Source organism: Medicago truncatula, chromosome 2 (assembly GCF_003473485.1).
Source record: "Medicago truncatula cultivar Jemalong A17 chromosome 2, MtrunA17r5.0-ANR, whole genome shotgun sequence".
Lineage (NCBI taxonomy): Eukaryota > Viridiplantae > Streptophyta > Magnoliopsida > Fabales > Fabaceae > Medicago > Medicago truncatula.
The window spans coordinates 38,827,445-38,838,334 of record NC_053043.1 but is presented as its reverse complement, the minus strand read 5'-3'; positions in this window follow the sequence as shown (position 1 = coordinate 38,838,334).

The following is a 10,890-nucleotide window of genomic DNA, read 5'->3' as shown; positions in this document are numbered from 1 at the left end:
ATAGACCACTATAGCCATATGTTCCACCATGGACCATGATGGACCAAATTTTTTAGATGGTGATAGATCTATGTCTTACACTAATATGGTAGACCATATGTACCAAATTATTTCTCATCTCACTTTATCAATTTTTTTTACAATATTGTCAAACTTAAATTATTTAAAAGTGTTTTTTTATCTTATTTAAATATGCTCAGCTTTTATCTCAAAAACAAAATACGTTTAACCTTAATCTTAAGCTAAAAAACAAAATCTTACTGTTCATGATCTTCATCAATCTTGTTCACAATCTTCATCAATCTTGTTCACAATCTTCATCAATCTTGTTCATTTTCATCTTCATATTCAACCTAAACAACACAAGTCAAAATTGATACTCGAAAAATCTAGAATCCAAAAAATTCACACACTGAATTGCTAAAGCAAATCTGAGTATTTTCAAGTGTTCGACAGATGCAGCACCTATTTAAAGTGTTCAAGAAATGTTCCAACAATTTTAAGACGATCATAGTATCTGCCATGTTTATTGTCATGCCTGTCGAGCGTGTCTTCATTCATGTGGATTTAAACAAACCTTTTCAGCGTGAAGGTATAATTTAACGTACTCTAAAAGTTGCTCATGAAATCAGGTATGTCTTTAGATTATTATTATGTGATCATAGTATTTGATAAATTATTTCTTGATGAGAAATAATTTAAGAGCATCTTCATGCATAAAATATAAAGAGTTTCCATGGCAAAGTTAGAGTATTAATTTTTTTCATTCATGTTGTCCGAAAATGGAAATGAAAAAAAAAAAAATTGGCTATGAGAATAAGAATCGTAGAAAACCCTTCATGAAAGTTTAACTCTTAGAATTTTGATAACACTACTCATTTGACTAAGATTTTTTTTTTTAAATACCAACACCATGTTGTTGATGGATTCGAGGGGTGGTAAGAAATATTTTATTATTTAAAAGTATAAAATGTTGATTGTTTGGATACTAGATGTGATGAATTTTAGTTTAGCTTCGGAAATATTGTGTGAACTATAAAGATGTTATGTTATACTTCAGACTTCAGAGAGATGAGAAAAAATTTAGTTTATGACTATATTTTTAATAATTACGAGTTTACTCAAAACTACTGAGTCCGATTTCCTTACAAAGGATAATAATTTTGTAAGGAAGTGATGGGATGTTTAAATGAATCTTTGAATAAATAAAATTATTTATTTGCATGTATCCTAATATTTAGCACTTATAAATTGATTCATTAAACATAAACACTTATGTTTGAAAAGCATTATGTTGTTCACCTTTTAAAATACAGTGTGCCGTATTTAATGTTTGGATTCCATTCCATGTGCTGTTTTATATTTTAAAAAGAAAAATTAAGATTTTATTTAATTTTGATGAATGGATTTTATTCCATTAAAAATATTGGTTACACTTTGAGAAACACAATATTTTAAATAAATTTGAGTTAGGGGATTATAATGCTACAGGAGGAAATTGAATTTCTTTATTCGATACTTGCAATTTAAGAAATTCGTGGAATATCATTCAAAATAATTATATTATTTTAAGAGGATCATTTTTGTTTTAAATACTAGTAAAAATAGTGGGGGTACTATTTTTAAATAGTGTGAAGTTAGAAGAGAAGAGCTCTATGCATCAATCTTATGAATTTGTTGCTCTTTGATGAATTTGAGAATGTTGTTTCGCATGATTTGAATTTAACGAAAGTGATAAGTGCAAATATGTAAAATATGAGTTTTTTTTTTCTTTTCAAGAGCATGTGGCTATATGATCCTAGTTGTGTCAGGATGTTCAAGAATTTTGGTAACAAAGTTAATTAGTCTATGCATACGAACATATATTGACAATAAACAGTGTTAAATACAACCACTAATAACATGATCTCAATATCAATATATTTAGTTTCTACTAATGAAACTATTTGTCCTATATTGAAAATGCTATGTCAATTTGTGCAGCAATTTTTGGATTTTGTTCATCACCACTTCCAAGCAACTATATATTGGATTGTTCCTCTTCAATTTTCTATTATTGTTTTTTCACAATGTTTTACTCTTCATCTCTTTATTATCCATTGATTTCTATGACATGATTGGGAGTTAAATTACTCTTAGAATGACCAAATATTTAAACCCTGCATTTTTTATGGACTTGATGTTTGTTAGTCTATTTTCCTGTCTTTCTTTCATGTTTCTTTTATTCCTTAATGTGTATATGTAATTTTTTTTTATATGAATTAGGAAAATAGGATAAAGGAGACTTTTATTTTCATTTTTGTTTCATCATTGCTACTCAAGAAATTTCAATCTCATGTCAATCTCATTATGTGCATTGTATTAAAAAAACTTAAAAACTAATGAAATGTCAATCTCATGTCAACCTCACATAACAATAACATTGGTAGAAAATTTAATAACTTTAAACAAACTGATTAGTAACTAAATCCTCATAATATTCAAAAAATATATTCCAATTCATTTCCATATAATCTCTCAGACAAATCCTAAGCCAACGCAAATATTTTTTTTTTCTATTTCCTACGTTAACTCTCTGTTAACATCAAAATCACATGAAACCTAAACCAACCCAAAATCACCTGAACCCTAATTAGTTTTTTGGCAGAATTTTTTAAAATAGCTTATTTCGAGCTTATGTTTGGTTTAAGCTTATTTCAAGCTTATGCGAAATAGCTTATGTAAATATTTTTTAACAAAAAAAAAAAAAAAAAACTGAAATTAATATATTTTTAATGTTGAATGAAACGCTGCGTTTTGCTTAAACTTTTTATTTTTCTCAAAACCAGATCTCAGAGTCTCTCGTTCTTACTAAAGCAAAGCTGCTGCAACCCTAAAATCAAAAATCAAACCAAATCTCAACAATCCATGCTTAAACAGTAACCGCAATCGAATCAAAAATTGAAATCGAATATGAAAACATGATTTGTGGTTGCAATCGAAAATATGTTCTCGGTACATGAATGAATAATGGGAGTTTAAGGAGGTGATTTGGGAATAGTAGGGGTCGAAAACGTGATTCAGATCCCTTCTTTGTCTTGTAGCAAATATTGAACAATGCAAAAGTGAAAGTTGTAGTGTGTGTTTGGTATACCATCACGTTTTCCAAAACCACGTTTAAAGTCACGTTTACATTGAAGCTTAGTATTGTAGCTTCTTGCTTTTAGTTTGAGGAGCATTGGGACGCGAGAGTGAAGGCATGTCTTTATATCGACAGTTTGGTCCCCCACATGTGTTTTGTTGCATTAATAATACTCCCTCCGCTCATGTAAGAAACAAAAAAATAAAATTGATGGTCTCAAATACTAAAAGAAAAAGTATAGTAAAATGAACCTATTAAATGCCACTATTTCAAGTTTACCCTCATTAAAACCACTTCATTAATGTCTTTACTACTCCAAGACAAGGGTAAAATTAGAAAAATAATACTTTTTATAATGACTTAAATGTGGTCAATCCACTTTCTTAATAAGTGTGCTTTTTTTTTTCTTACATTTGAGACCGGAGGGAGTATGTTGTGGTGGGGTTGAGTATGATTCTGATGTTTTTTTTTTTAATTCCAAGACTGAAACATGTGGAGATGTTAGAGGGGTTAGGTTTGCAATATTTAATGAATTTCTACACAGTGACTAAAGTATAGTATAATATACACTGTATATGTATATTATACATTCTAAAAGTACAATATGTATGTTTGGGTGTTTGTGTTTGTAAATGGTATTTGAGTACATGATATTTATTGAGTGTATATGTTCCGTATCAGTTGTGTATGGTATATGGTATTTCTTTTTAGGAAGGTATATGTTATTTGTACCATATCAGTTATGTATATGGTATTTGTGTATGTATTTATTTGGTATTTATTTATGTGTATATTAACAGGACCTTTTTCCCTTATCACATATGGTTTTATTCAAAGTTCTATTCTTTACAAAGGGTTTTTTTTGTCAAAGACCCAAATCTATGGTATGAAGGCGGGGATGTGTATGCATACAAAGGGCAAGATTCGGATTTCTGGTCATTCTTCGAGGCTCGTGACATCATGAAGGAAATGGATGATACTTTTGATGAATAGTTAGTAAAGCTATGGTGGAAACATGAGAGTGGTTCATTGGATGAAGACCTCAAGCCATTCAGGAATGATACTGATGCAACTGCAATGTCTGATTATGCTCGTGATAACAAGTGCGATGTTGAATTGTATGTTGAACCTAAGGTGAATTTAGGAAATGCTATAATTGTTGCTGATGTTATTGGGGAACAAAAGGGAAAGGGTGTAGTGGCGGATGAAATTGAAGGCGATGTTGGTGAAGTAGACATCGATGGTGGAGATGTTAGTAGTGATGATGGTGATTTAATTAAAGGCACACGCTTTGATGATAGTGAAGAAGAGAAGATGGCTGCGGTTGATGATGGGTTTGATAATGTCATTTCAGAACCCCAACTTGACCCTAACAATGCTAATGAAGATGATGGTGTTACTGGTGGAGTTAGGAATTTGGCAAAGAGCTTGTTGGTCGTTGCTGCTGATGATGTTACTAAAGGACCAAACTTGGAACGACCTACTCGATGTTTGATCACACCAGAAATGGAAAAAGAACATGTAATAGAGGATGGGTATTTGACATATGAACTTGATAGTGCCTCAGATAACAGTAGTGACGGTGAAGGTAGGCCAGCAATAGTCAGATTTAGGGAAGATGAGGAAATGATTAAGAAGTTTAAATTCAAAAGTGCGATACTTAGTGATATCATGAACTCTTTTATATTGAGTCATGTATTTTGTGATATCATAAACTCTTTTATATTGAATCATGTATTTTGGATAACTTAGTGATATCACTATCTCATGTATATATGATGACAACCTTTTTTAAAGCTAGAAACAATAGTCAACAACACAAAACACTGCATTAATGTGTTACAAATAAGCATTTATTCAAACTTACATTCTTACAACCAAACTTGCATTGAAGTCTTACAATGATAAATACAACATCAAATAAAACATTTTCTTATAAGACTGAAAATTCAATTCTCTTAACCCCACTGCAAATTGAATTTCAAGAGTGAAAAAATGTGAAATAACTAAGATACATGATAATGTGATAATGTGATGTAAGCATAAACAGCAGCACCCTTAATTCTTCCCCACATGTCCACTTTGTTTAATGTGATTATTGTTTGAAAGAATATCAGCAGCACCGTTGAGATGATTCCCGTTGATTTCTGAGTCAGCTTTTAACCACCTCTCTTTTTGTTCTCTTCCCTTTGTACCTTCTTCTAGTGCGTGTTCCCTATTAGAGGCCCCAAGTTCCTGCCGCTGTTCAATAAACTCATCCAACTTAATGTTTTACAAACCAGAAAAGCTATTTGGTTTGGTACAACAATGGTGAATTGAAGAAAAGAAAAGAGCATGGGTCAAGATCTACAAAAACAGCACTGGGGAATTGAGAAAATTGAAGAAAATAAGATATTCATGTGGGGGAAAAGAAGAAAAGAAAAATTTGAGAGAAAATTAATGGACAATTGATAAAAAGAAGAACAACATAAGTGGGTGAATTGAGAGAATTGGATTGAATTTGATTTAATTTAAGAAAGAAAAAATTCTGGTTTTTTAAAGAAGAACAACACCTTACGTGCCATTCCTTTTTCTTTCCTTGAATTTTATTTTTAATTTTTTTCCTTTTTTTTTTTTGTTTTTTAATTTAATTTAAAAAATAATTATATGGTTTTTTTATTTTTTTAATTCAATAATTACACACGTGGTGTGCGATGTAGGCGTTGACCGGTCAAAATTGGCCAAATGGACCAAAGATGGAAAATGACTAAATCTTAAGGGGCCAAAATTGTAGTTTTTGTATATGGGGGCCAAAATTGTAGTTTTTGTACATAAGGGGCCAAAATTGCAAGTTTTTGAAAGTTAGGGGAAAAAAAATACACTTTAGCCTTTATTTTTTTAAATTAAGTTTGTTGATTATCCTACGTGGCACTGTTAAGAGAAATATATACGTATGACGTATATAAGAGGTGCGTTTAGTAACTTACGCTAATTAGTTAGCAAAATTACTAAACTCGTTATTGGGCTTATTGTAGCCCAATAGTGACTTTTGACTTGCATAGCACACTAGGAGTTCTACAAATAGAACCCTAGTGCTGAAGTTTTAGGTTACACGTTTTGAGAAACCCTAGTTCTCTGAAACTTATGATTTCTTGGCTAGCACCGAGATTTGGAGGACTGTTCGTGTGGACTTGCTAGGGGTTTTACTGCTTGCTGCTTGCTTTGATGTGATCGTGATATCAGATTCCACATTTCGAGGTAACAATCGAATCACTAATTCTTGTGTAATTCGTGATGATTTAAGGAAAGAAAATCGAAAATTTTATCCGCTGCTTTATTCTATTTGAATTCGATTTTCCTTTAAGCGATACGTGATAATATCGGTAAAACGCTAGAATCCGTATATGTGATCATTAGGTTATATTCGACGCTTAATCAACGAACTCTAATCCCAACCCTTTTACGCCTTATTGCTCTCCTTTTTATCTTCACAATTTAGTATCTATAGTTTTAAACAAACAATCAATTTAAACCCTAACTTAAAGTTGGTCAAACATCTTAATCATGTTGAACTTGATATTTCGGATGGGAATGCGGAAAACGTTAACTTGGGTTTTCTTATACGAACTTAAGCTATACTCTGAACTAATGTCTAATAGTTTGTAAATGGCTTAAGCTCATGATTACATGATTGATTAAGATTGCTTTGTGAGTTTTCAAACTTTATATTGTTACCCCCTGTGGTTTTGACCGCCTACCTGTCTGTATGGATGGGTAGACGTTGTGCAGGATTAGTTGCTTCGGTGAGTTGCTTGATGTTTGGTCGGATATCGGGAGCTATCTCCGGTATCGGTTTCGTAGAGTCTAGGATAGGCTCTGATCTAGGTGTCGGTTTATGATTATCTAGATTATCTGTTTTGGATTTATTCATGTTGGAGTTTTACCCATTTGTCGGGACTTTGAGAACTTTTATGTTTATGTATTTTTGATATCATGGCATGTATGTTTTGGAGTATATGGTTTATATTCGCTGCGACTGTTGAGATTTTTATGCATGCATGTTGAATTTGAATTTTGTTTGATAACGTAGCGTCTATTTCTTGAATAAATGCCTTATTCGCGTGTTTTACCGCTTTAATAGAAATAGGGCGTTACACCTTCACTTGTGTGTGTGAGTTTATAATGGTTTTGCCATTTCATCTATCTAAAAAAAAATGTTTATTTTATTTTATATGTGTTAATAGTTTTACTAAATTCAGTTAATTTTATTTGCATTTGTATGTATTAATTTATGGGTACTTAAAATATGATGTACTTTATGTTATTTGTGTGTATCCATTAAGATATTCGACACATCTATGCTAAATTTTATTTATTGAAACAAACGTTGTAAAAAGAATAAAAGAAGTATTTTAAAAACAAGTAAAACGAAAAGAATAAGAATTTTGCTCTTCACCCAGTTCATTTCGCTCGCGCCCTGCAAGCCTTCCAAATATGCCCTTGCGTTAGTTAAGTCACACAGCGTGACTTAATAAACGCACCTTATAAGTTGTGCGTGACTTAAGTCACGCACCACTGAGCCTCTGCGTGAGTTAACTTGCGCAAGTTGGCCGATGGTAAAAACTGAAGCACAAACGTTTCTTGGACGGTAGTCAATGGTTTTGATTGGTTTTTACACGTTTTCCTTAAGTTTTTCACATGTTTTTGGACCTCATTAAGTGCTATATACTTTATACCACCTATAAAAACCCTCACATACTTTCTCTTTTCCTCACATTTTCTCCTCCCACTCTCTCCCCCTCTTTCTCTTTTTCTTCTTTGTTTCTATAGTCTCTAGGGTCTTTATACCCCTTTAGGTAAATACCGGTGGCTTTTGGGGGAAGTAGTGGTCCGTTAGGTTGGGGAAAAAGACATCATCCCTTGAGGTAAAATTAGGTTTGCTTCCTTTTACTCCCAAAATCTTTTTATCGTGGGTAAAAAGAATCATCATGGGGGTATAAAAGGAACCAAATTTAAATTTAACTCAAGGGATCTTGATGTCGTTTTCCCCAACAGGACCAATCACTATTTTCTCCAAGAGCTATTGGCATATACTGAAGAGGGTAAAAAGATATTAAGTAGATTATTGAATTGGAATAAAATATATGTATTGCTTATTGTAATCTTTGAATGATATTAATAAAATGAGACTTCTATTTATTAATTTTGTTTTCTATTTATATTTTGTTTTATAATTTCGAATTTATTTTTGCATTTATTTTATAATTTTGAATAAAATTGAATTTATTTTAATTTATTTTGTTTACTTTATTCTAATTTATTTTATTCTAATTCATTTATGCACTTGAAATAAATTCAAAAATAAAATAAATTAGAATAAAGTAAGTACATAAAATAATTTAGAATAAAGTAAATAAAATAATTTAGAATAAAATAAATAAAATAATTTGAATTAAAAATTGCGATTAAATAAATTCGAATAAAAATTGCGAAAGCGTGAATTCGAATAAATATTGCGATAGCGTGAATTCGAATAAAAATTGCGACAACGTGAATTCAAATAAAAATTCGAATTAAGGTTTTGTTACATTACATAAACGACATGTATGTCAACAATTACATTACATTACATGCACCTTCCAACTACAACAATTGTCTTGCTGCTGAATGGGGCAAATTCAAACTGGCTAAGCAGCAAGACTCTAACATACGATCAACATCTTGAATGAAGATATTCAAGTGTCAAAAGAATGAGGTGTATTCCTTGACACTTGAATACCATCATTCAAGAGGCCTATTGTAACATCCCGAAATTTTATATATGTATTTTTATAAATAATTTTCTTGGCTTGCCACCTAGTTGTTCAACAATTTATTTTATGTGCGAGAAACTTCGCGAAATCTCGGCATTCCTTACATAATTTATTTTTATTCAAATCATTTATTGTTTTATTTTTATTTGTAATCTATTTTAAAGTTAATAATTTGGATTATATTAATTATTTTATTTATTTTTAGTCAAGATTATATTAATTATTTTATTAACTGATTTTCTTTTTTGATATGGTCATACCACACGTTTTCTTGGTCTAATTGCCTAATCAAAATGCTTCAAAATATCTCCTAATTACTTGGGAGAATTAATAGATAACCAACCCATCTTCCTTTTCTTGTTTGTGGCATAATAATAGTAATTAGAGATTAGATACACTATCAGGAAACGTGCATATTTCTTCCTTTCTATATCTCACTTTGTTGTTGCCTTAAATTGTGGAGTCAAGGAAATAGATATTTTGTTCCAAAAAATAAGCACACGTTAGCTACATATATACGCCAATGTCCAAGTCTCTCACAATCAGTTGGCTTCCCACTAGTTAAATATACATACACGAGCCATTCCTCTCAAATTTCATTACATCAGTTTTGTTAATTAACCAACAATTTATACTAGTCATACCATATAATTATCTGCATGAATTCACTTCCCTTTGTCAAACATTCAACCACTCTTATTTCTCCCAATTCTTCTAAGTGGTAACCGCTATCCAAACACTTCTTGTACGACTCACACTTACTTATATTCTAACTTAACATTTCCTTAGTATATAGGCATTAGTCTCTCATAGACCATGTACCACACGGTTTAGAAAAAGGTAATCAAACCCTCTCAATCATCTCTTGGTATAATGGTCACCTAGGAGTGGGTTTTCCACCTATTGTAATTTTCCACAAACACCACATATATGCCGACATCTATATCCAACCCATCGACTTATATCTTGGTCACAACTTATAATTCATTTTCTTCAATATTTTTCCTGGAACCCCATATAGCTATCAACACATTTGAGAATCATGTTTTCTTACCGTTGTCTTGGCCAATTGGAGTCGAGGAGAGTTAGTGGAGCGAGGAATGATGTGTATCGAGTTTGAGGTGGTTTAGAGTTCGGCTAGGAAGAAAAGCTCTCGAGGTAAGGGCTTTTTCCCCATACGTTCTTACTAAGTGCTAGGATTATGTTATGAATTAGAGGTAGAGATTCTTGTCTGTTGAAAAGAACAAAACAACTAAAATATGCATTCATATGGTGAAATTTAACCTTTTATAAAAGATATTAGTTTAAGAGTTTAATTACATGATGTTAAGAATTTTGTATAGGTTTTGCTAGAATATATTATTGATGAAATAAATAAATAGTAGTGTTTTTCAGAAAAGGAAAATGATTTAGGCGAAATGTCTTGGACCAAAATTCGGGGCGTTACACTTATCATATGTTGGAGTCCTGCCGATTAACAAGCTTGAATTGCCCCATCCAGAGTAAGAACTACAACAATTGTCTTACCTCTGAAATGGGGTAAATTCAAACTTGCCAAACAACATGACTCAAGCATTTCCCCCGACATTCATGTTTTCCTTTGAAAAGAATAAATTTTTGTTAGGCTTGCTTTAGATGATGGTATTCAAGTGCTAACGAAATGAGGTCCATTCCTTGACACTTAATACCTTAATCTAAACCAACCTAACAATAATTTAATATTTTCAAAGGAAAAACATGAATGCCGAGCGAAATGCTTGAGTCCTGGCCGTTTGGCAAGTTTGAATTATCCCATTTTAGAGGTAAGACTGTTGTTGTAGTTGGAATGCACCTTACCTTAACTAATGACTATCTTTTGGCGGAATCAAGCTGTTGATGATATCTTCAGTTGATATCAACAACGTTACCCGCATATCGATCCACTGTAACATGTTGTGCTCCCAAAACATGCTTGTCACATTTTCGTAGTTCTTTAAC